The sequence below is a fragment of the Coenobita brevimanus genome, chromosome 90 (assembly GCF_032717465.1).
Source record: "Coenobita brevimanus isolate Jiangsu-jjx chromosome 90, ASM3271746v2, whole genome shotgun sequence".
NCBI lineage: Eukaryota > Metazoa > Arthropoda > Malacostraca > Decapoda > Coenobitidae > Coenobita > Coenobita brevimanus.
The window spans coordinates 14,097,200-14,121,162 of NC_137043.1; the positions used below are offsets into that span (position 1 = coordinate 14,097,200).

Below are 23,963 nucleotides of genomic sequence, written 5' to 3' on the forward strand. Positions count from 1 at the left end.
GAGATAAGGGTCAAGGAAAATGAGGATGCTGCCAGCGATGAATGAAAGGTTTGAATTGCTGAGAATGAGTTTGAGAACTCATTAAGAGAGGGTTAGGAATGCCGAGGACGAAAATTACACGAATCATGGTATGCTAAGGACAATTTTAAGTATCTAAGGAGATTAAAGATTGCATTATATGAATCTAAAAGGAAAAAGAAGCTGCTAACAGAAACTAGGGAAGCTGAAGAAAATCGTATACTAATCTAGGATGGGTGAGTACAGTGTTATAAGAATCTTCTATCTATCTACCTTTTGCCAGACGCCATAATCCCACAAGGAATAGCCATTTGACTTTGCGTTATTTGTTTTACGGGGAGGGGCACTAACCCTCCACCAACCCACTTGTTGACACGTAGGGAGCACGTATAGTTTGGTTATATGGTTACCACCCAGCGTTGTAAATGGTTTCTTGGCTTACAGGAAACCATTTGGCATATCACTCAATGTAAAGTCACCTGTAAAGGAAAGAAAAGCAATAAGAAGTGAGAGGAAAGATGGGAGAAATAGGAAGAGAGGAGGGCTTGCACAGGAAAAGAATGATAAAGACTAAGGAAGAAGTAGGCAGCACTACATGAAGTGTGTGGATGATGGTCGCCACCACCTACCACTATCTTCTGATACTGAATGCAATTATGTGAGGATTTTGGGATGCTGATGGCAGTTTGAGAATTTGTGGATGCTGAATACAATGTCATACGAATCTGTGGATGAAAAATACAGTATCAGAAGTGCAGTTAATAAAAATGTAGGGTTGGTGAGGACAATTTTATAAAGATCTGGGAATAATGAAAAGGATGACAAGAAATCCTGAAATAATAATTTAAAAAAAGGATGAGAGGACAAGAGCTAATTATAATCGTGGAAAAGAGTATATAAACAGTTGAAAATATTGTAACAACACTATGGGAATAATGTAAATGTTAAACAGAGGCACAGGAAAGAGCAAAATGTTGCAACGAGGACAGTGGAATGTTGAACAATGTACAATGCACACGAATTCTGAAAATATTGTTAAGGGTAAAGGAATACCGGGAATTTTGTAAAAAGCGTATAGGAATGCTAAGAGTATTGCAGCAAGTATATAGAAGCTTCTGAAAATGTTTCTGTAATGGATACAGGAATGCTTAGAACATTGTATCAAGAGTGAACGAATATTAAAAATATCGTTAAAAAAAATAGGATTGCTGGGAATAATGTAACAAACTAACGAAACTATTGTAACAAGGTCATAGGAATGTTGAACATACTATAAGAAGGGGATGGGAATACTAAGAATACTGTAACAAGGGAACAGAATGGATATACATTTTTTTTTTTTAAGTGTTAAGGGTTGTAGAGATTATGATAACACGGGTACCGAAACACTCAATATATCAAATTATTGTAGTCGTCTGTTTGTGTATGTAGCACAGCCGGAATCGGAAAAAGAGATTGCGATGAAACTAGGCAGGATGGTTGCACTAGGTCGCAAATGGGCACATTTCAGTTTCTCGTCGATTGAAATATTCAAAAGCAGTTTTACCCTCTAATAAGTGTCCCCATTGGCTTTCCATTTCTTGGAACGTCGATAATGGTTGTCCAGCCATGAAACATCTATTCACTGGTTCTGACCAGCGGGAAGCATGATTGGAAATAAGGCCCTCATTTGGACATTTAAAATATTGCGCAGTATCATGTTTTGTTCAACAAAATGAATATAATTGGCAATGATATATAGTTCTGCATTCAGTGGAGCAAAAGCTATTGCAAGCAGTCGCACAGTTTCTGAGCAGGTCATGTGTATCTGAAACAAGTTCTGGTGGGCAGGGGGGGGAAAACATGAAACCCTTAAAACTGTAATTTTTTTTTAGCACACAAATACGGTATTTGAAATTTAAATATAAAAATAAAATTTAGCACCATTGTCCCAGTGTTATGTTGCACATTCAGCTATGTATACAACTTCCTTATATATTCAGTCATTCTGTTCCTTTACAACATGATTGAAACGAAACCATTGTATCTCCATGCAAATGATATTGAGGGTGAAGCCCAAGAGCCCCCTGCAGGAGCAAATTCACAGCAGCACGGCAGGGCAGGGCCGCGAAGCATTTGTTGAAGTAAAGAACGATGTTACGTTAATCGAAAGAGGTTATGAAAGTGATTTAATTAACTTCTTTACCATGGTGATCTTCCAGTTTAGTGTTTTTCTCCATCAGGTGACAGAATTGTTCAACTTAAGAGTGGCCCATCCAGCCTGAAGGATTTCTTAAACTTTAATTTCTAGATCAGTGTTGGTTGCTTTTAATATTTGAGAGTATCAAGTCTGTCGTAAGTATTTATAAGAACATATGTGCTTCAGTTGACAGACATGTGACAGAATCATCATTCTGCTCTTTTCAGAAGCTCTGTATCAAAACATACATAATATGATATGCTTTTTGCCACACACACCACAAAGCCAGCCAGGAGACAGGGCGTGTGTGCTGGGCAATCCCCAGGCCCTGTCTTCCGCCCTTACTATTTTTTAATCAGCCCATTCCCCACTGACAGGGCTAATGTATCGCCCGGCCTGCATTATAGGTGCAGAAAATCTGTAAACAAACAAACAAACAAACAAACGCCTTTTGCCACCCACTTCCACGCTGCCTTAGAAATTTTCAGTCACTTCTAAGTACAACTAATATATAGTACAACAACAAATAAAAAGAAGAGATTGAATATGACTCACTGGTGCTTAATTCCAATTAATGGACTAAGCTATGATAATACATTTATCAGTATAAAACAAGATTAGAATAATAAAAATGAAGCACTAGGAGAGTAGAACATCTGCACCGTGGAGTCAATCTAAGTGCTAGGCTTTTGATCTTGCTTTGGACTTTCAAGTCTAACCGGCTGTCCTCCCAAACCGAATTATTTCAATTTTCCCACCAAACAAATCCAAACCGGATTAAAGCTGTTCGAGTTGACCTTCCCTTATGAACTTAACCTTTGACTTATTTTCAAAATGACATTACTTCTGGCAGATTGATGACTAAGTTTGATTCAGATATTTAAAGTGGGCTATAAGGCCGAATATTTGACGTTTGCTAGCGACCATGAATATAGCCCAATTATTTTCAAAATCAAACCATTTCGTCATTGCCAGACCTTCAGCCCTTCCATTAGGACTGATTTTCATTTAACATTTTAAGATGGCCTTGCTTTGTAATCTTCACCTTTGAAATTTTTTTCTGAAAATATAGTTGATTGCTCCTTATTTGAGTCTCAATCCTCTCATAAAGTTCAGTCCATATTATGTTAAAACTGTTTAAAACGTACTGTTCACATATATACACAAGCACATAGCCTCACCTGCACGTGCTGATTGATGCAGTTTAAACGCTGCACTACTGGGTACAAGGGTGTAAAATGTCATCGTTTAAAACACTGTAATAAGTATCAAGAAATGCTGAGAATGCCGAGGGGAGGAAGATCCGCCTTACTGAGGAGATGGAAGAGGCTGAGCGAGGCACAGGACAGAGAGATTAGATTACGGCGCGAAGATCGATTACCTGTCTGTGTGTGGGAGCCAGACAGCCGATCTAACTCAGTCTAACAGTCTTTCCCTAGTCGAATTACTTTGTCTGAAGTGTACCCTAACAAAGGGAACCTCTCAATTGCGATTACACCACCAAATGATTTAGTTCAACTGTGGAAAGACGTATAGTTGGTGAGATGTTAATGAAGGCCGTGTGTAACCACGGTCATTCGAAAACTCTTCAAAACTGAGTTACAACTACCGCAAACTGACTTAGGACCTCCCCCCACAAGGTATTAAAAAACACAGAAATCATAGTATATCACAATGTTTGTTCATGAAATGCAGTTCATTAATATGAAATCGTGTTTCCCTTGTTTTTCAGGACTAGTTGAGTGCGTTTTTGGCATGGAATCACTTAGATCTCTAAAGTAATCTAAGGACATTTCTTTGCACCAAACATTTGTCAGCTCAGTCTTGAGGTTGTCCAGATTGGGTGTCTTCTTCTCTGCCATGATTTTCTTCATCTTTGCCCAGCAGTTTTCTATCTGATTTAGATCCGTACTATTGCCAGGCCAGTCGAGGACCTCAATTCAATTATCCTGAAGCCATTTTGTCACCTTTCTTGACTTGTCACATGGAGCTGAATCATGCATGAAAAAGTCGCACCCATGAATAGCAAAAAAGTTTAACAAATGATCTTTCAGAACTTGAATGTACAGACCACCATTCATCATTAAGTTCTTAGGAAGAAAGTAGAGGCCTCCCCTTCCCATTTCACCTGAGAAACACCCCCATACCATTACTGATTGTGGGTGCTTAACAGTCGGCACCGTGTAAGCAGGGTCATATTGACTACGGGAGGCAGGGCGATGAACCTTGGCAGAACGCACCTGGAACACTTGAAATGTGCTTTCATCGGAAAACATAACTTTTCTCCACTCATCCGATGTCCAGTGTGCATACTTTTTGGTAAAAACTGAATGCACTGCTTCTTCAGGCGGTCAGTGAGAAGCTGTTTCTTGGCTGCGGTGCAGCTTGGCAAACCCGGCTCCTTCAGCATACGGTGTTGGATACTAAGTCTACTAATACCAAGTCGGTTCACTTTCCGTCAGTGCGCAGGGAGACGTGGCTTGTGTGACGTCAGCTGGCTTAAATGACAGAAAATGTATAAAAGGGCAGACTCAAATTAAACATTTATGATAAGGGAAAATGAAGAAGGGGAAGAAGTGCGGACTCATTTAACCCTATAATATAGCAGTAGGTTCCCTCACACCCCAACACCTTCCCTCACACATTTCAGTCCCTTCCCTCACTTCTCCGGACTGAAAATGTGTCATGGTCTGATAAGTGGAGCAAGCATACACTCACCGTCATGGTCAGGAGTCAACTGAACACTGGGATTTCGTGCCAGAGCCAGTCGACGTCACTCCGATGCTCCACCCCCTGCGCAAGCTTGGAGCTGTTTTAGAAGGAAATTGATCCGACTTGGTATTAGCAGACTTAGGTTGGATAGTTCAAATTGAGATGTAACAGCAGGGGATCCATTCTCTTCGATTCTGCTGCTGTCAGTCGAGGATTCTTGATTACTTCCCTCTTCAGAAGAGCATCTGTACCTCTGGAAGTCGTCCTCTTCTTTCCACCGCCATGCTTGTGCTCGGGTACGACTTCAAGAGGCAGGCTGCTCGCTGCATAAAGAATTTTCATGATGGTCGACTTTGCTCGTCCAGTACGTTCACTGATCGTGTTGATAGGGACATTATTCTGCATCCATGCAATGATACGGACCCTCTTATCCCCTAAGCAGTACTTTCCAGGCATGGCAACTCGACTCTAAGAAAATAACAGGGCAAACAGTAATGCATACGAAAAAACAGGGAGGTGCAAGCTCGGAGCTACGGGAACATATACTTCCACCCTCGCTTCTAGGCAAGCACTGACGTGCTGAGTGTTTCACCACCTCCCGCCAACACTAGAGGAGTTGCCAGTTACTCCTTGCCCCAGAAATTCACTTGGTAGAGGTGGAAACACCAAGCATGACAGACAACTCTCCCATAGCAATTCTGTGTGTGTAGATGCTAAGTCAATTTGCGGTGGTTTGGAGCTAGCAAGAGTATACTACAAAGTACGTCATAGCACTGAAATGAAGAGTACAAAATGCGTCACTGGACTGCAAGAGTCAACTAGGTTTATACGTCATTGGAATCTGGAAGAAGTAAGAACAACTAAAGTAATCACCACCACCATCACCCCTCCACAAACAAGAACAACTACAACCACCACCACAACCACCATAAGTGATGAGAAGAATCATCACTACTATAAACAGCAACTCACATTCTACCAACACCACCATATTTATCCACTACCGCAACAACAGCCACCACCCCCACTCTCCTTATTGATCTGCTTAACCTTTCCAGCCTAACCCTAATACTGTCTCCCTCCTACACAGAAAAAGAGAAGGCTTTTAGGTATAATGCCACTCGACTACCAGAGTGTCATTAAGACATTCGATAAACTTTTACTCTCATAATCTTCCCCTAGAATGCAACAATTAAAAATTAGATTTTTATCCAGTTCCACAGCCAATGTGGATGAGTAGGAACTAGCGATACAGGGAAAACAAGCAGTGTCCAAGAGTCTAACCGGACCAGGAAACGATTATGAATTGTTCATTTGTGGGCTGGATGTGCTAACCATTACACCACTGGGTTCTCCTACACCTACAGTGATAGACGTAGTTTGTCTACCTTTGTCCACCCAACAGTACGAACGGAGGTCTGGAAGGAATTTCAGATGAGTGGATGGTGCTCACCCTTTCCCACTCCTGTATTCTTATCTGCCTTTATGACATTAGTCAATAGGCATGAATCCATTTCAACTAACTATCTAAAATGTATCTTTTAACTCCGTCAGAACTGTCGTTAACTACTGGGGGTCTTGCCTTTCCGTTAGTCACAAATTTTTCGCAATACGGCCGACATTCTCCTAATAAAGAAGCTGGAATCGGCGAGCTGAACTCCACTTCACTTTCCATACTCTCCATTAATAATCTATGTTAAAGGAAAACAAATAAAAAATGGACGGACAGAACTGCCTTATGGAAATTTTGGACGAGGTGCAGAAAATAATTATTATTTATAATGAGGGCTTGTGGCCAAGATGTAAAATTTATACCCTAAAGTCTGCACAATATATATATATATATATATATATATATATATATATATATATATATATATATATATATATATATATATATATATATTTTTAATGCGAGGAAGAAGGAACCAAAGGCCATGGCCCGCAGTAACAGTTCCCTCCAAGAGAAAAACAAAATACAAGAGAGAGCCAAATTCAAGATCCGATCATTTTGAGATGCCTGGACACACTGCGTTTGAAAGACTGGAGATCATAGGCAGCAGGAAATACAGACAGAGGGAGACAGTTCCAGAGCTGACTTGTTGCATAAATGAAAGACTGGGAGTAACGGTTAACTCTTGCATTAGAGAGTTGGACAGAAAAGGGATGAGAGTTTGCTACCAGACGGGTGCTACGCGCCCGTCGTAGAGGTGGAGGAATGCAAGCAGACAGTTCAGCGGAGCAGTGACCATTAAAGTAGCGATAGAAAAGAGATAAAGATGCAACAGTGCGGCGAAGAGACAGAGGTTGAAGGGAGTCAGTAAGAGGAGGAGAGTTAATGAGACGAAAAGCCTTTGACTCCACCCTATTGAGAAGAGCTGCATGTGGGGAGCCTCCCCACACATGAGAGTTGTACTCCACACAGGGGCGGATAAAACCTCTGTATAGAGTCAACAATTGTGCAGGGGTCAAGAAAGAGCGGAGTCGGCTTAGCACACCCAATCTCTTGGAAGCAGATTTTACAAGAGATGTAATATGGTCTTTCCAAGATAAGTCCCGAGTAAATGAAACCCCAAGCATGTTCAAGGATGATGCAGGATTAAGCTGAATATTATTAAACATTAATGGGTATACCTGTGGAAGATTTTGTCGGGTTGATAGGTGTAAGAACTGAGTCTTAGATGCATTAAAGACAACCATATTATTTTACCTCCGTCAGTGATACGAGCCAAGTCAGACATTAGGTGTGCCATTGCCTCATCCCTTGTTTCTTGAAGTAACTGTTGAGATGGGCGTTGCGGGAACCGAATGGAAAGGTGAAGGGTGGAGTCATCAGCGTATGAGTGGATAGGGTTAGATGTACAGCTTAGAAGATCATTGATGAATAAAAGGAAGAGAGTTGGTGATAGGACAGAGCCCTGAGGAACACCACTGTTGATAGATCTAGGAGAAGAACGATGGCCGTCTACAACAGCGGCTATAGAACGACCAGAAAGGAAGCTAGCGATGAAGGCACAGATAGAAGGATAGAAACCGTAGGAGGGCAGTTTGGAAATTAAAGATTTATGCCAGACTCGATCGAAAGCCTTTGAGATGTCAAGTGCAATGGCAAAGCTTTCGCCAAAGTCCCGAAAGGAGGATGACCAGGAGTCTGAAAGGTAGGTGAGAAGATCGCCAGTGGAGCGTCCCTGACGGAACCCATACTGACGATCGGAAAGAAGGTTGTGATAGGAAAGATGCCTTAAAATTTTTCTATTAAGAATTGACTCGAAAACTTTTGAAATACAGGACGTTAAAGCAATTGGACGATAGTTGGAGGGTTGGGAGTGGTCACCCTTCTTTGGGACTGGCTGAATGAGAGCAAACTTCCAGCAAGAAGGAAAGGTACAAGTTGACAGACAAAGGCGAAAGAGTTTGCCTAGGCAGGGTGTAAGCACAGAAGCACAGTTCTTGAGAACAACAGGAGGGACCCCATCAGGCCCATATATATATATATATATATATATATATATATATATATATATATATATATATATATATATATATATATATATATTAGAAAATCGTAATTGATTAGCTTACCACTGCAGAGGTAGGCCCAATCATAAATATTTCTACGTTACAGAGTTCTCGCAAGTTACGAAGCTCAAGTTTAAGCTTTTCACAGAAAATGGTAAATTTGGGGGAGAAGACGGTTAGACCAATGTTAAGGCTGTGAGTATGACAAATATAAAAGTTACATAAAAGCTCCTATGAATGGTGTATAAACAAAATGTTACCCTGGACAAAAGCTAGCAGATGTTGGGAGATCTAGAGACGAGAACTGATCACGTTCATTTGCACTACTTGCTTGCTAGATACTGCTGGCTTGAAAACATAGCCATCTTTACCGTTGTAGTTTTGGCATTGTTTTGAATACCATTAAGGAAATTCTGCTTATTCTCTGTTATCGAATTTTATTTCAGTTTAAAGTAAATTTAGCGACCTGCTATTATATTTTGGATTGGAAAAAGTGGCTGCCTGGACCTTGCATGATGGGACCCCCAGTGGTGGAGGCGGAGGATGAGTAAGGTTATGCCGTCATGTCATTTACCGCATTGACAGACTGATAACTTGTACTAATTTGTACTTCTTACTATACGTAATATTCATATCACATTTTACTCAATGAAACCCCTGCTTGGTAAGACAATTATGTCTTGTTTTTTCTCCTAAAATGTAGGCTACTTTGTAATTATAATTTATTACAAACCTTTTGAAAAGTCATCGTAATCGATTCCATCGTTTTATGAGTGGAATCGTAAACATATTCATATTCTTCCTAAGCATTGTAATATAATAGTGTCCATGAATAACGGAAGGATAACATGTCTCATCTATACATTACACACACACACACACACACTAACAAAAACAAACACAAAAACACACAAACACTAAAAGAAACACAAAAGCAAACACGTACAGAGAGAGAGAGAGAGAGAGAGAGAGAGAGAGAGAGTTTGCATATATTTCAAAACGTCGTTTGTAACAAGTAATTGATAGTGCCTTAATTAAGCTATGGCAATTATGTTTTGGTTTAGGGGAATTTTAGTGTTAAGGGCAGATAATCTTTAACAGAGACAGTAATCATTTCCAGTACTTTGGATCATTGAGCTAATATGCTTTCGAGGCGATGCTTTGCCAGCGAGAACGCGTCCATAGAATTGGTCTTTGATAGTGGACGGTAGTTGTGTTTTTCCTCGGTGGTCAGATTCTAATTTAATATCATTCCTTCAGTGCACAACAAAGTCCGACTAAGAATGGAAAGGATAATCATGTACAGTTATTATTATATTTTTTAGTTTCAGCTATTCCATTCCAGGATTCCCTTTTTCTCCTTAGCTGCTTCGTTGCACTGTTGAAGATCTTCGAGCATGGGAAGCGATCAGGGTTCTTGCAACCATGGAAAAAAAATAACTGTGTTGGGTGGCAACCGTAAAACTAAACTAATTAAGCTCTCCCTCTCTCCTCTGAGAGTAGTATTGCTCAACCTCTCACCCTTCTGTGGCTGCTTTCTGCATTTACTCTGCTCACTGTAGTTACATTATTCAGTTAACAGGTATATCATTTGTCAGTGAGGACGACATCTGTGTCTTACTCAGTGGTCCCTTCCCAGACCATTTCGTACGATGTTAGTTTTTTTTTAATAAGTTGGTTATCACCGAATAGACTGTTTCTTCTGCATTTTGCATCTCACATATAGAACACGAATTCCCAAGTGTCATGCTAGACTTTTACCTAAAGTTTTCTTGTTTCCTTTTGCACTAAATTCTCCCATGACGAATGATTACTGATTTGTGCTTTTGTTTTTTTAGAGCTTCCGATAATTAATATTTTTCAGTGTCTTCTTTACCATGTGCTGAGGGTGAAGCATAACCATGGATTAACAGTATTTTCCATCTCATTATCATTTTATTTCCTGGCATTCTACCGTTTTTTTATACTAAAGAACTGTCTGTTATTGTCAGTGTATTGCAATTTAAATATGGTTATCCACCAATTAATCACACCAAATTCCTTATTGTATTTACCTCCATATTACATTATGAGCATCTGACTTCCTTGACAAACACCTTACATTACCACCTGACCTAAGACCTACGGTTCCCCAGTTCTCAGATTCCAGTTCATCACACGAGCAATACTTAGGACGCTGCAAACCCCAAGGCTTTGCTTCGAGTGGCGATGACATACTCGTAGTGATAGCTAGGGATTCTTGGCACGCAATGCTCTGTGGCAGGTCTGACCACCGTCGTGGTCTTTTGCTCCATTACTGCTGGGAACTAAAGGCCATGGCTTCATACACTTGTCATAATGGTTTAGAAGTGAGTTTGAGTTACTGTATTACCCTGCAGGCCGGGTAGAGGCACCTGCAGCGATGGGAACATTCTTCTTATCCCTCGCGAGATGAACCACGATGCAAATTTTCTACTTGTCGACCTGGGTTGCTGGTGATGATTTTGGGAGGGCAACTCATCCCCTAGTGCAGTGTCTCTCAGCTTCAAATAGATGGTCAATGTTTACCCAAGAGGATCAATGACTCATCTGAATAATCCCACAATAGTTGGTCGACGGAGACCCACCTCACTGCCCGCAACTCCGCAACTTCATCCTACGCTGCCTCAGTAGGCTGTATTTGGTTAATGTCTTTCCTTATGTCTGTTTATCTGTCTGAAATATAATGCTATGTATATATTATATAACAATAAGAGGCGGTGGCTTAATCGGTAGAGAGGTGGCCTGTAGTCCTAACGGACCCAGGTTCGAATCCCGGCTGGGGCAGGGAACAGTTTAAGGATTTGAATTTCATTAAATCAGGCTTTACTGATCTACCAGAAGACCCGCCGATATGTCGTAAAAATACCCCCGCCAATACCAATACACCAGTCCTGTATGAGACAGCCCTAGCATGTATTCAATATGGACGGTGGGTGTTAGCGCCGAAGTGGTGACACATGTAGAGGTGTATGGTATGTAGGAGGACTGCTGGGCCTTGATAGCAGGCTGTGAAGCCTATGCCCAGAGTCGGACACATAAAAAAAAAAAAAAAAAAAAAAAAAAAAAACATACGCAGTTTCTTCCTGTACATTCAGAGAAAACATGGAAACTGCATACCCAATCCTGCGATATTCATGCCGATTTGAAAGAATTACAAAATAATATTAGCTCGCCATAAATGATGCAAGTATCCCAATGTAAAAGTCACATAAACGCAATGGTGGCGTATGTGAAGGAGTGACACCCCATGATACACTCACTAGTAATAGTACCGTAGTAGTAGTAGTAGTAGTAGTAATGGTAGTAGTAGTGACAACAGTAATGGTAGTAGTAGTAAGAACAACAGTAATGGTAGCAGTAGTATTAACAGTAGTATAAACAGCAGTATTATTAGTAGTATAAACAGCAGTATTATTAGTAGTATTAGCAATAGTGTCAGTAGTAGCAGATTATTCCATGACACAGCATGGGATTCGCTCTTTTGACCATATGTGCATTCCTCCACATTATTATGTCATACTTTCCCAACCCTAGTACTGCTAGTAGTAGACGTGGTGGCGGTGGTAGGAGTAGTACTAGCAGTAGTAGTAATGGAGGTGGTAGATGTAGTATTAGTATTAGTAGTAGTAGCAGCAGCAGCAGCAGCAGTAGCAGTAGTAGTAGTAGTAGTAGTAGTAGTAATAGTAGCAGTTGTTGTTGTTGTTGTTGTTGTTGTTGCTGTTACCAGCCGCGATAGCGAAGCTGGTATTGTTTTCAGTTTGTCAGTCTGTCTCTGTGTGTGTTTGTGTGTCTATTAGGACGAAAACTTGGCAAACGCTTAAGATATTATCAAAAAATGTTACAGGTGTGTAGTTGGGATGAAATTCTCGGACGAGTTCGAAATTGGTGAAAGTAGGTCAAGGTCAGGGTCATATTCCGAGTCACTCTAGATTATGTATCGGCTCGCGGCTGGTGTGATTTCCCCACTGGGGGGGGGTCTCTATTTTTTTTTTTTTTTATTATGTGAGGAAGAACGAACCAAAGGCAACGAGCCTGCAAAACTGTTCTTTCCAAAAGAAAAAACAAAATATAAGAGAGCCAAATTCAAGATCCGATCATTTCGAGATGCCTGGACACACTGCGTTTGAAACACTGGAGATCATAGGAAGCAGGAAATACAGACAGAGGGAGACAGTTCCAGAGTTGGTGTTGTTATTGTTGTTGTTGTAGTAGTAGTAGTAGTAGTAATAGCAGTAGTAGAAGTAGTTGTAGCAGTAGTAGTAGTAGGAGGAGGAGGAGTAGGAGGAGGAGGAGGAGGAGGAGGAGGAGGAGAAGGGGGAGAAGGAGTAGGTGGAGGAGGAGGAGTACCAGCAATAGTAGGGGACGAGAGTCCAATCAACAATATGTACTAAGGCATCAAAGCGATATCCGCCTTCTTAGCACTACTGTGTATCCTTATATGTCTTGGAGATGGGCTGACCCCCAGGAAAACCATGGTTGGAAAACTGTATAGAATGCAAGACCAAACTAACTCACCTGGGAAGTTTCATTCAAATCCATCATATAGCCTAGAGGGGTTAAGGCATATAGCCTAGAGGGGTTAAGGCAAAATCAGACAGACAGACAGACAGAAAGACAGGCACACCAGACAGATAGAACAGACAGACTGGACCGACAGACAGGACAGACACACAGACCCACAGACAGACAGACAGGACAGAAACGACAAGACAGAGACAAGACACACAACAGGACAGACAGTCACACGACAGACAGACAGATATGACAAAGACGGACACGACAGACAGACAGACGACAGACACAAGACAGACACGAAAGATAAACACAGACACGACAATATACAGACACAACAGATAGACAGATATGAAAGACAAACAGACGACAGGTACCCAGTGACTGACAGACAGAAACAAGACAGACAGGCAGACAGACATACTCGACAGATAGACGGACACGGCAGACAGACAGACGCGGCAGACTTGACAGAAAGACAGACAGACAGACAAACATGACAAACAGACAGACGACAGACAGACAGACACGACAGACAAACAAACAAACAAACAGACGGAGAAGACAAAGACAGGCAGACAGACAAGGCACAGACCGACTGACAGGACAGACAGACAGACAGACAGACAGATAGACAGTCAGACAGATAGACAGTCAGACAGAGAGACAGGAAGACACAGTCAGACAGACAGACAGGACACAAATGACAGGACAGACTGGATAGATAGGCAGGACTGGAAGGATACAGACAGAAAGACAGTATCGATAGGACACAGACAGACAGGACAGATAGACACGGGCAAACAGACAGACAGGAGAGAGACAGGCTAACACTGAATGACAGACAGACAGGCAGACACAGACTGACTGACAGACAGACAGACAGACAGGACAGAGACAGACGGACAGGGTAATGACAGAAAGACAGACAGACAGGACGGACAGAAAGAGATACGGACAGACAGAAAGAGATACTGACAGACAGAAAGGAAAGACTAAGGACAGACAGAAAAGATAGACAAATGACGCAGAGACAGAATAAATAGAAATACAGACAGGATATAGAAAAACAGACAAGACAAACAAGACAGACAGCCGAGACAGACGAACTGAACAAAGAGACTGACAGACAGGACAGACACAATACACACACACACACACACACACACACACACACACACAAAATCTTCCACAGGTGTACCCACTAATGTTTAATAATATTCAGCTTAATCCTGCATCATCCTTGAACATGCTTGCGGTTTCATTTACACGGGACAAATCTTGGAAAGATCATATTACATCTCTTGTAAAATCTGCTTCCAAGAGATTAGGTGCGCTAAGCCGACTCCGTTCCTTCTTTACCCCAGCACAATTCCTGACTCTACACAGGGGTTTTATCTGCCCCTGTGTGGAGTACAACTCTCATGTGTGGGGAGGCTCCCCACATACAGCTCTTCTCAATAAGGTGGAGTCAAAGGCTTTTCGTCTAATTAACTCTCCTCCTCTTACTGACTCCCTTCAACCTGTCTCTTCGTCACACTGTTCCATCTTTATCTCTTTTCTATCGCTACTTCAATGGTCACTGCTCCTCTGAACTGTCTGCATGCATTCCTCCACCTCTACGACGGGCGCGTAGCACCCGTCTAGCAGCAAACTCTCATCCCTTTTCTGTCCAACTCTCTAATGCAAGAGTTGACCGTTACTCCCGGTCCTTCATTTATGCAACAGGTCAACTCTGGAACTGTCTCCCTCTGTCTGTATTTCCTGCTTCCTATGATCTCCAGTCTTTCAAACGCAGTGTGTCCATGCAACTCGAAATGATTGGATCTTGAATTTGGTTCTCTCTTGTATTTTGTTTTTCTCTTGGAAGGAACAATAACTGCGGGCTCGCGGCCCTTGGTTCCTTCTTCCTCGCAAAACACACACACACACACACACACACACACACACACGCTGCATCTCCCTCAGTGGTAGAAGGGGTCTAAAATAATCCCATCCTGCTTCCGAAGACTTATAAATCTTCACTAACCATCTGGCGACATCTGGGGAGCCAGTGGTGTTAGTGGGTAGCACATTGATCCTTCACCTGGAAAAAGCCCGAGTTCGGGTCTCGGGTGGGTTTGATTCAAGGATAGTTTGTTTCCCCTGTGTTCGTGTTCAGTGAGTGTACAAATTCATGAGGACCTGAATGTAGGCTTGATTGTTACAGGTCATATTTCTGACTAGGGTTTTCTATCTATCTATTGCCAGACGCCTCAATCCCGTTTGGGGTGGCCACAAACAAATCGCCTCCAAGTCGCCCTGTCCCCCGCCATTTCACTGCCCTGCTCCCAACTCACACACCCCCCCTCTCTCATATACCTCTCCACCCCATCCCTCCATCTCATCCTCGGCCTCCCCCTCCCTCTTCCCCCCTCCACCTCACTCACATACACTCTCTTCGTCAGTCTTTCACCCACCATCCTCTCCACATCGCCAAACCACCTCAGTGTGTTCCTCATAACGCTTCCTATCACATCCATATCCACACCACAACGCTCCTTTATATCCTCATTCGTCAGCCTGTCTCTCCTTTTGACTCCACAGGCTCCTCTTAAATAACTCATTTCCACTGCTCTCAATCCTGACTTGTGTCCTTCCAACAACGTCCAAGCTTCACTTCCATCCGTTAGAGTTGGTATCACAATACTGTCATGTAGTAACTTTTTCACTTCCATGCTCACTTCCCTGTTTCTTATCACTGCTTTCAAAGAATCAGCAACCTTTCTTCTCTGCTGTACTCTTTCAAGCACTTCACCCTCCAAACCTCCATCCTTACTTATCACACTACCCAAGTACTTAAACGTACTCACATTTTCCAATTCCTCACCGCCCAACCTTGCTGTACAGTCACTGACTTCACCTCTTTCAAAGACCATCACTTTACTCTTCCCTACATTCACCTTTAGATTCCGTTTCTTACACACTCTCCCAAACTCATCCACCAAGCCTTGCAGCTTCCCTTCGTCTTCACTCAACAACACAGTATCATCTGCAAACAACAGTACAGGGAGTTTCCAAACACTATCCTCTCTCACCAGGGCCACTCCAACATCCACTACCCTACCTTGTACCTCTTTTATTACCCCAACCATGTACAGACTGAAGAACCATGGCGACATGACACATCCCTGTTTCAACCCAACTTTCAAAGAGAAAAATTCACTTAGTTCACCATCCACACGCACTGCAGCCTTCGCACCATCGTACATACTCTTCACAGCATTCAACAACTTCCCATCTACTCCATATATTCTTAATACTTTCCACAATCCTTATCTATCCACTCTGTCATATGCTTTCTCCAAATCCATGAAAGCCGCATACAACTTCTTTCCTTTCTCTAGAAACTTTTCCACTAAAGATCTACGAATGAATATCTGATCTACACAACCTCTTCCCTTCCTAAAGCCTCCATGTTCTTGTCCAACTAATTTCTCTGTTCTTTCTCTAACTCTGTCAATAAGTATCCTACCATACACTTTTCCTATTATACTAAGAAGACAAATGCCCCTAAGATTACCACACACTTCTCTTTCCCCTTTTCCTTTGTACAAAGGAATAATTACACCTGACTTCCAATCCTCCGGGACTCTACCTTCCTCCCAGGCCAATCTGCACATCTTCCACATCCATTCTACTACTATCTCTCCCCCATGCTTCAGCATTTCACCACACACTCCATCAATTCCTGGGGCTTTCCGCGATTTAACTTTCTTCATTGCTTCCACAACTTCTATCCTACTGATTTCTTCCTGTCTTCTCACCCCCCTTCCTTCTCCCAGCCATTCCCCACCCACTTATACTCGCATTACTTCCATCCTCTATGTTCAGCAATTCCTTAAAGTGTTCTCTCCATCTGCTCATTTTTTCTCCCTTCTCCACTAGTACTCTACCATATTTATATTTCACTCCCCTGCTAACTTCACCTCCACCCTGTCTTACTCTTTTCACCTCCTTCCAGAACATTTTCTTAGTCCCTCCACTTTACACTCAAATTCCTTCCAAATTCCTTATCCACTCTCTTCTTATTCTCTCTTACTAATCTTTTCACCTCTCTTTTTCTTTCTACATATTACACTCTCTTCTGCTTCTCAACTTCTTCCACGCCCCTATTTCTCATCCATTCATTGATTTTGATTTGGGTAAAAAAAAATATTAATGCTTTACTGACTCTCGTGCATTTGATTGGCATTAATCCAAAGCCTGGTGGTCTGGTGATGAACGTCTATGGTATGAAATGGTTATGGCTTAAGCGCTACGGTTCAGCTCCTTGAGGTGACCCTAGGTTTTTCTCACATAAAACTCTACAAGGGGTGGGGGTATGCCGGCCTACTACGCTTATCTTAACTGTCTCGAATAGCTATAGCTACTCTCGGGTTCCTACGTTCCGACAGTGGTAAAATTGGATTCGCAGTTAGTGTTTCTTTTTTTCTTTTTCTTCCCACTGACGACAACGGAAATCATAACCATTTTCATTCCCCCCATTAAGTGAAAGCAGATATTATATTTTACTTGAAGGAGACGCGGGCGCATGTGTGTGTGTGTGTGTGTGTGTGTGTGTGTGTGTGTGTGTGTGTGTGTGTGTGTGTGTGTGAAGGGATGGGGGGTATGAGTGTGAACAAAATAACCCAAATTTCCATCGAATGATAAACACTGGGTTGAAGGTTAACCAAAGGGTTGATCTGTTGTTTGAGAACAAAAGGTAAAAAGGACAAGATCAATGTGCCTTAGTCAAAGATTACATGACAAGGACAGGGTATGCATTTTTCTTTGTTTCTTTAGACCAAACCTGGAAGAGCTGAGCATAAACCAATATTTAAAAAGTTTCACTAAAGGTCAAGATCACAAGGTGGTCAAAACTCGTTTGTCTTTATGTAAACAAAATATCTATCTATCTATCTATTGCCAGACGCCTCAATCCCGTTTGGGGTGGCCACAAACAAATCGCCTCCAAGTCGCCCTGTCCCCCGCCATTTCACTCCCCTGCTCCCAACTCACACCCCCCTCTCTCATATACCTCTCCACCCCATCTCTCCACCTCATCCTCGGCCTCCCCCTCCCTTTTTCCCCCTCCACCTCACTCACATACACTCTCTTGGTCAGTCTTTGACCCTCCATCCTCTCCACATGGCCAAACAAAATATCATTTATGCTTTTATTTGGACAACACTTGGAAGACGGGTTGACAGTCTGTAAAGGGTTTGACCCGTAATCTTGGAATACAAAGGATCATAGGCCAAGGTCAGATGGCAAAGTCAACACAAACAGTTATCATCTGATGTAAACCAAACACTGTGGACGGACTGAGGGTAAGGCAAAAAGGAAATTATTTGCTTTGGGAACAATCAGTCGAAGTTTAAGGTCTCAAGGGAAGGTCAGGCTTGGATTCGTGTGTCTGTGTGAACAAAATAAAACACTTTTGGATTAGTTCGACAAAACTTGGATGGACGACGAGGATCAGCCAGGGGGTTTCCTATACTTCTCGAAAACAATAGATCAAAGATCAAGGGTCGAGGTTAGCGTAAAGTTTTAAACCAATTTAGACTAAGCTTTGTGGAAAGGTTTAGGCTAAGACAATAATATAAGGAATTCGATTTTAAAACAACCAGTTAAATGACTCGGCCACAGAGAAAAGTCAGATGTGAAGGTCACATGGCAAAGACGACTGACAGTTTTCATCTGGTTTAAACTAAACTCAGGGTTCAGGAGGGCTCAGTGTTAAACAAGGATGAAGGGATTTGGTTTTGAGACCAGTTAGTAAACGGTCAAGGGCACAGTGCAAAGTCGAATGCTTGACCTTAAACAAAATGGTGGGCACACAGGTATTATACTCTAGCAGTGCTACTTGTTTTTCTTGATTTTGCTGCATTTTTTCGCTTAGAAGTGTCCTTTCCTCACTGAAAGATAAATGCAACCGCCAACTCTTTGCCGACAGCTGAAAACAATAATGATTATTTTTTTTCGTACTGAAGAGGTAATGAAGGCCATACCTAACTCCCCAGTTCATGAAGTCTCTCCTGAACTAAATGCAATAGTTGGAAGTAACAAGACCACTATGAAAAGGACGTTATCATACCGTAGTGTAATAACAATGCCCTCGCTAATACCATCACACCAGCACTAAAAGATACAGCCGAAGCATGTATTCATTATGGATAGTGGGTATTAGTGCAAAATAAGTGACACGTGAATATGTAAGCGACATCAGTTTCACGTAAAGGATTATTAGGCTTCAGGGAACGGTTTTTTCTAGTTAGAGATGGGTATGTGATTCATTACACGCTCATCGTCATCAACATTAGCACATGCAGACACATACACTGATGCACACACACAAAAGGGTATGCAGGCACACACACACTGATGCACACACACAAAAGGGTATGCTGGCATATACACACTGATGCACACACACAAAAGGGTATGCTGGCACATACACACTCATGCACACACACAAAAGGGTATGCAGCCACACACACTCATGCACACACACAAAAGGGTATGCAGCCACACACACTCATGCACACCCACAAAAGGGTATGCAGCCACACACACTCATGAACACACACAAAAGGGTATGCAGGCACACACACAAACACCCCATGCAAACAAAAGAGCATACACACGCACACTCGTACGTGTACACAGGCCCACGCATGCATTTGCATATCCCCTCCCCCCCACACACACACATGCTCATGTGCACACACACACACACACACAAACGTAAGCCCCACAAGAACATATATGGTAACACATACACGTAGCTTACTCAAACTAACACACAAACGTACAGAAAGTCACAGGCACATCCATACATACATACAAAGACATAGAAACACGTACATATGCACAAATACACATAGTATACACATGCACATGGTCTGTCTGTCTATCTGTGTGTGTGGGTGTGGGTGTGGGTGTCTGTGGGTGGGTGGATGGGTGGGTGGTTGTGGGTTTGGGTGTGTGTGTGTGTGTGTGTGTGTGTGTGTGTGTGTGTGTGTGTGTGTGTGTGTGTGTGTGTGTGTGTGTAACCAAAAAAACTGTGTCCAGTATATATTTTATGTTCTTGATAACAGTATTTAGGTCAGAAAACAACTAGAGTCACTTCCTCCTCTTCCCGACTCTCTCGCTCTCTCTCCTTCTCACTCTGAATCTCATTCTCACTCAGCCTCTCTCTCTTTGTCACTCACTTTCATTCTCACTCCCATTCTCAGTCTCATTCTTACTCTCACTAATTCTGTCTGTCTGTCTGTCTGTCTCTCTCTCTCTCTCTCTCTCTCTCTCTTTCAGTCTCACTGTCATTCTTACTCATCATTCACTCACTCTTACTCTCACTCCCACGCTCTCTCACTCACAGTTTCACTTTCACCCTCTCAATTTCACTCATTCTCTCAATCGCACTTTCAGTCTCTGTTTCAGTCTCACTCTATTACTCTCACTCGCTCTCACTTTCTCTCACTCATTCATTCTCTCCCTCCTCCTCCTCCTCCTCTTCTTCCATGTCCCTCTATTTCTCTCCCTCCCTTCTTTTCTCTTTTCCTCTTCCTCTACCCCTGACTAACCTCTCCTTTTCTTTTTCCTCACCTCCCATCATCTTTCCCCCTCTCACTCACACTAAGTATCCTCTCCACCGACTATCTTCTTTTCCCCTCTCAATCTCTTCTTGCCCCCATTTCTTCCTCTTTCTCTTCCTCTTCCTCGCCACACACCAGATCGTAAGCTTCTTGTTCTTCAGGCTTTCCCTTCATTGTTTAGGACGACTGGTAGGAAGTAATTTTGTCTCAGTCTCTGTCTCGAGTCTTGGTGCCTCGAGCTAGCCACTTCGGGTCTCGGTGCTTCGGGTCTCGCCACTTTCGATCTCGGTGCTTTTGGTCTCGCCACTTCGGGTCCGGGTGCCTCGGGTCTCGTCACTTCGGGTCTCGGTGCTTCGGGTCTCGGTGCTTCGGGTCTCGATGCATTGGGTCTAGGTGTCTCGGTCTCGTCTAGGGTACGGAGTCTTTTTCTCGATTTCCAAGAATCAGCGTGTTTCGATGCCTGTCTCGGTGTTTCGGTTTCTGTCTGTGTCGTAATCCCTTATCCCGATCCCATATTGTCCGAAGATGGGATTCTATAACTTATTTACAATCAATTCTCTGTCGTGACTTGGATTTGTTTTTGCAGGGAGAAGTGAAGACATATTCTGCACTTCCCTTTACTTGTCCTTCCTGCTATTAAAAAAAATAATAATGATAAATATAATAGAGCTCTGGTGATAAAGTGTTTCTGTCCCTCTGTCTGTGTCTGTCCATCCCTTTCTTCTGCTTCCTCCGTCTCACACTTTCCACTTCTCTCCCTCCGTCTCACACTTTCCACTTCTCTCCCTCCCCTCCCTCTTTATTTTTCTCTTCCTCTCCTCCTGCTTTCTTACCTCCCCTCTTGGTTTTCGTCATCCTCTCTTTTCTTTCCCCTCTACATGTCCTCGCCTCTGATAATGATTTCCTCTCTCATTTTCATCTTGCCATCCTATCGTCCTCTGTTCTTCCTTTCTCCTCTTCCCTCCTCTTCCACCTTGGTAAACACAAGATGGTAAGCTTCTTACGTTTCCAGCTTCTTCCTTGACTTGTTTTCCCTGGGAGGAAGTATTTTCTCTCCGTCTCTGTCTTGGGTCTCGGTGCTTCGGGTTCTGGTGTCTCGGTCTCATCTCAGTGTCTCGGCAGCTCGATATCGGCACATACTAATTGTCGTCTTCTCATCGGTTTTGGTCTCTCTCTCTCTCTCTCTCTCTCACACACACACACACACACACACACACACACACACTGTCTGTCTGTCTCAAAGGTCAGCTACCTCTGTTAACAATCACCGGTTTCACTTTTTGATCAATTTTCCAGCATTCAGTCAACCCGCTTCAACACACGAGCAAGTCTCAATGAAACACTGCTCCTTTCAAACGGGTCCTGATCAAACGAGGAACTGAGCCACGACACCTTTCCATCGCGCGTCCTTGTACCAGTCTTTAATTATTTTTTTTTTTTTCCGTCTCTTGGGTCTCATAACCTACTGAAGGAAAAGTAGAAACTTTTGGTGCGAGTCAGTGCGTTTTGCCTGTCTTTCTTTTACCACCCTTCAGGCCCCAATCCGTATTTTATCTAGTTTAAGATTCTGTACTTGACAAAATGTGCTGAATCGCGCGCTCGCGTAAACATAAATCACATTAACTTATTGCCGAACACTTTTTGGCGCGTAAACATTTGTCATCAGACGTAAACACGTCTACAAATTTCCTCATCAATACAACCAAATCTGAGTAGGATGATGAATACAATCAATTTTCTCGATTATAAGTCATCACTGGACAGTGCCGGCAACCTCTCATCCTCGCTGTACTGCCGCTGGATGATGAGAAAAAAAAAAAAAAAAAATGGTATAGATGGAAAGGACAAATATCTAGTACCAGAATTACCGTCAATAATAAGAAGTGAAATAAATCCAATAGTTTCGGAGCTGAATGTTGTTAAAAGAAGTATCCAAGTTGCAAACTGAATGTTTAAACACTGATTTCACACTCAATTTTTACCTACAGAATATTGAGAAGTGTTTTGAAAAATAATCAGGAATCGGTCTTTACGAAGAGTAAAATTATCTATCTGAAGATAATATAATTAGAACCAAAGATATTTTCTTACAGTCACTGAGGATGGTGGATGAGATGTTTCTCGTCCAGAATGCCGTGACAATAGCGAGCCAATTCTCACATTCGCAGTACTGCCGCTAATTGAGTTTATTTTATATGGGTGTAGGATAAAAAAAAAAAAAAAAATGTACGTAGGAGCCATAGGCAACGATTACGTGAAATAAACCCAGAACTCCAGGAGATAGAAGAGTCTTAACAGAAATATCCTAATTGCGCTGGACAGTCGTTTGTATTTATAGGTACTGTATTCACAGCGGGTTTTAACCTAACACAACTGTGGATGAGGAGTTTCTTACTCAGCTCAGCAGTGTTTTCGGGCATTTTCAAAACGGTCTCACATGTCCACTACATATATACATTTTTTTTTTTTTTATACCGATATGTACAGTAAATCATGAGTAAGGTTCGGGCTTAACACGCAAAAACAAAAGAAAGTATTGTAAGCGGGAGAAAGTGGATGATTGATCGGCGTGAACATAGGATTTTCAAGATAGATGAAGGTTGTGTTTTTCAGACCTTTTTTTTTTTTTCTTCTTTTTTTCCCCACTGACAGTTGTAAATATCAGGTATACTTCTGTAACATTAACCTGTTCAAAGGCTGGGGTGCCTTACCTGGAAGTGAGGACATGTTTCTATAGTTTGGTCGTATGGGCTCAATGTCAGCTTCTAATAAAGATGTAAGCAGCACTAAATAGAACTTTTTACTTACTCGCCTGTATTTTTCCTGGGCTCCACGCCACCAGTGCAAGCTGTACCCACCGATATAGCTCACAAAATACCACTTTTTGTCCATTTTATTTCAAAAATTGGTATTACAACTCGTACACAATTCCCTGACAACTAATCTACATCACACACACACACACACACACACACACCTTCAAAACCATTAGGGAATAAAAATAGACATAAATGAATACATAACCTACCGGGAAGCATCAGCATGAGGACACTGAAAATACTACATTAAAAGAGAGGGGATAAAGACGTAAGGAAAATCAGTTTCCCAAATAAGGCAATTGATCAGTGGAATGCACTACCGAACGAAATAGTGTGTGATAAAACTATTCATAAATTTAAGGATATGTATGATAAAAATGGTTTAATACATGAGACAGTACGAGCCTGACTCATTCCTGTAAAGATACAGTTAAGAATAAATAGATAAAGTAAGAACACACACACACACACACACACACACACACACACACACACACACAGATAGAACAAAAGTACCTTATGTAATGATACAATTCATGCCTAGTATGTGTATGTGTGGGAATG

At 42.1% G+C, this 23,963-nt stretch overlaps 1 pseudogene; it reads left to right on the plus strand.

Annotated features, from left to right (window-relative positions):
* Nucleotides 1–20,992, plus strand: part of LOC145411603 (uncharacterized) — an 87,048-nt pseudogene extending 66,056 nt beyond the window's left edge.
* Nucleotides 20,993–23,963: the final 2,971 nt, after the last annotated feature.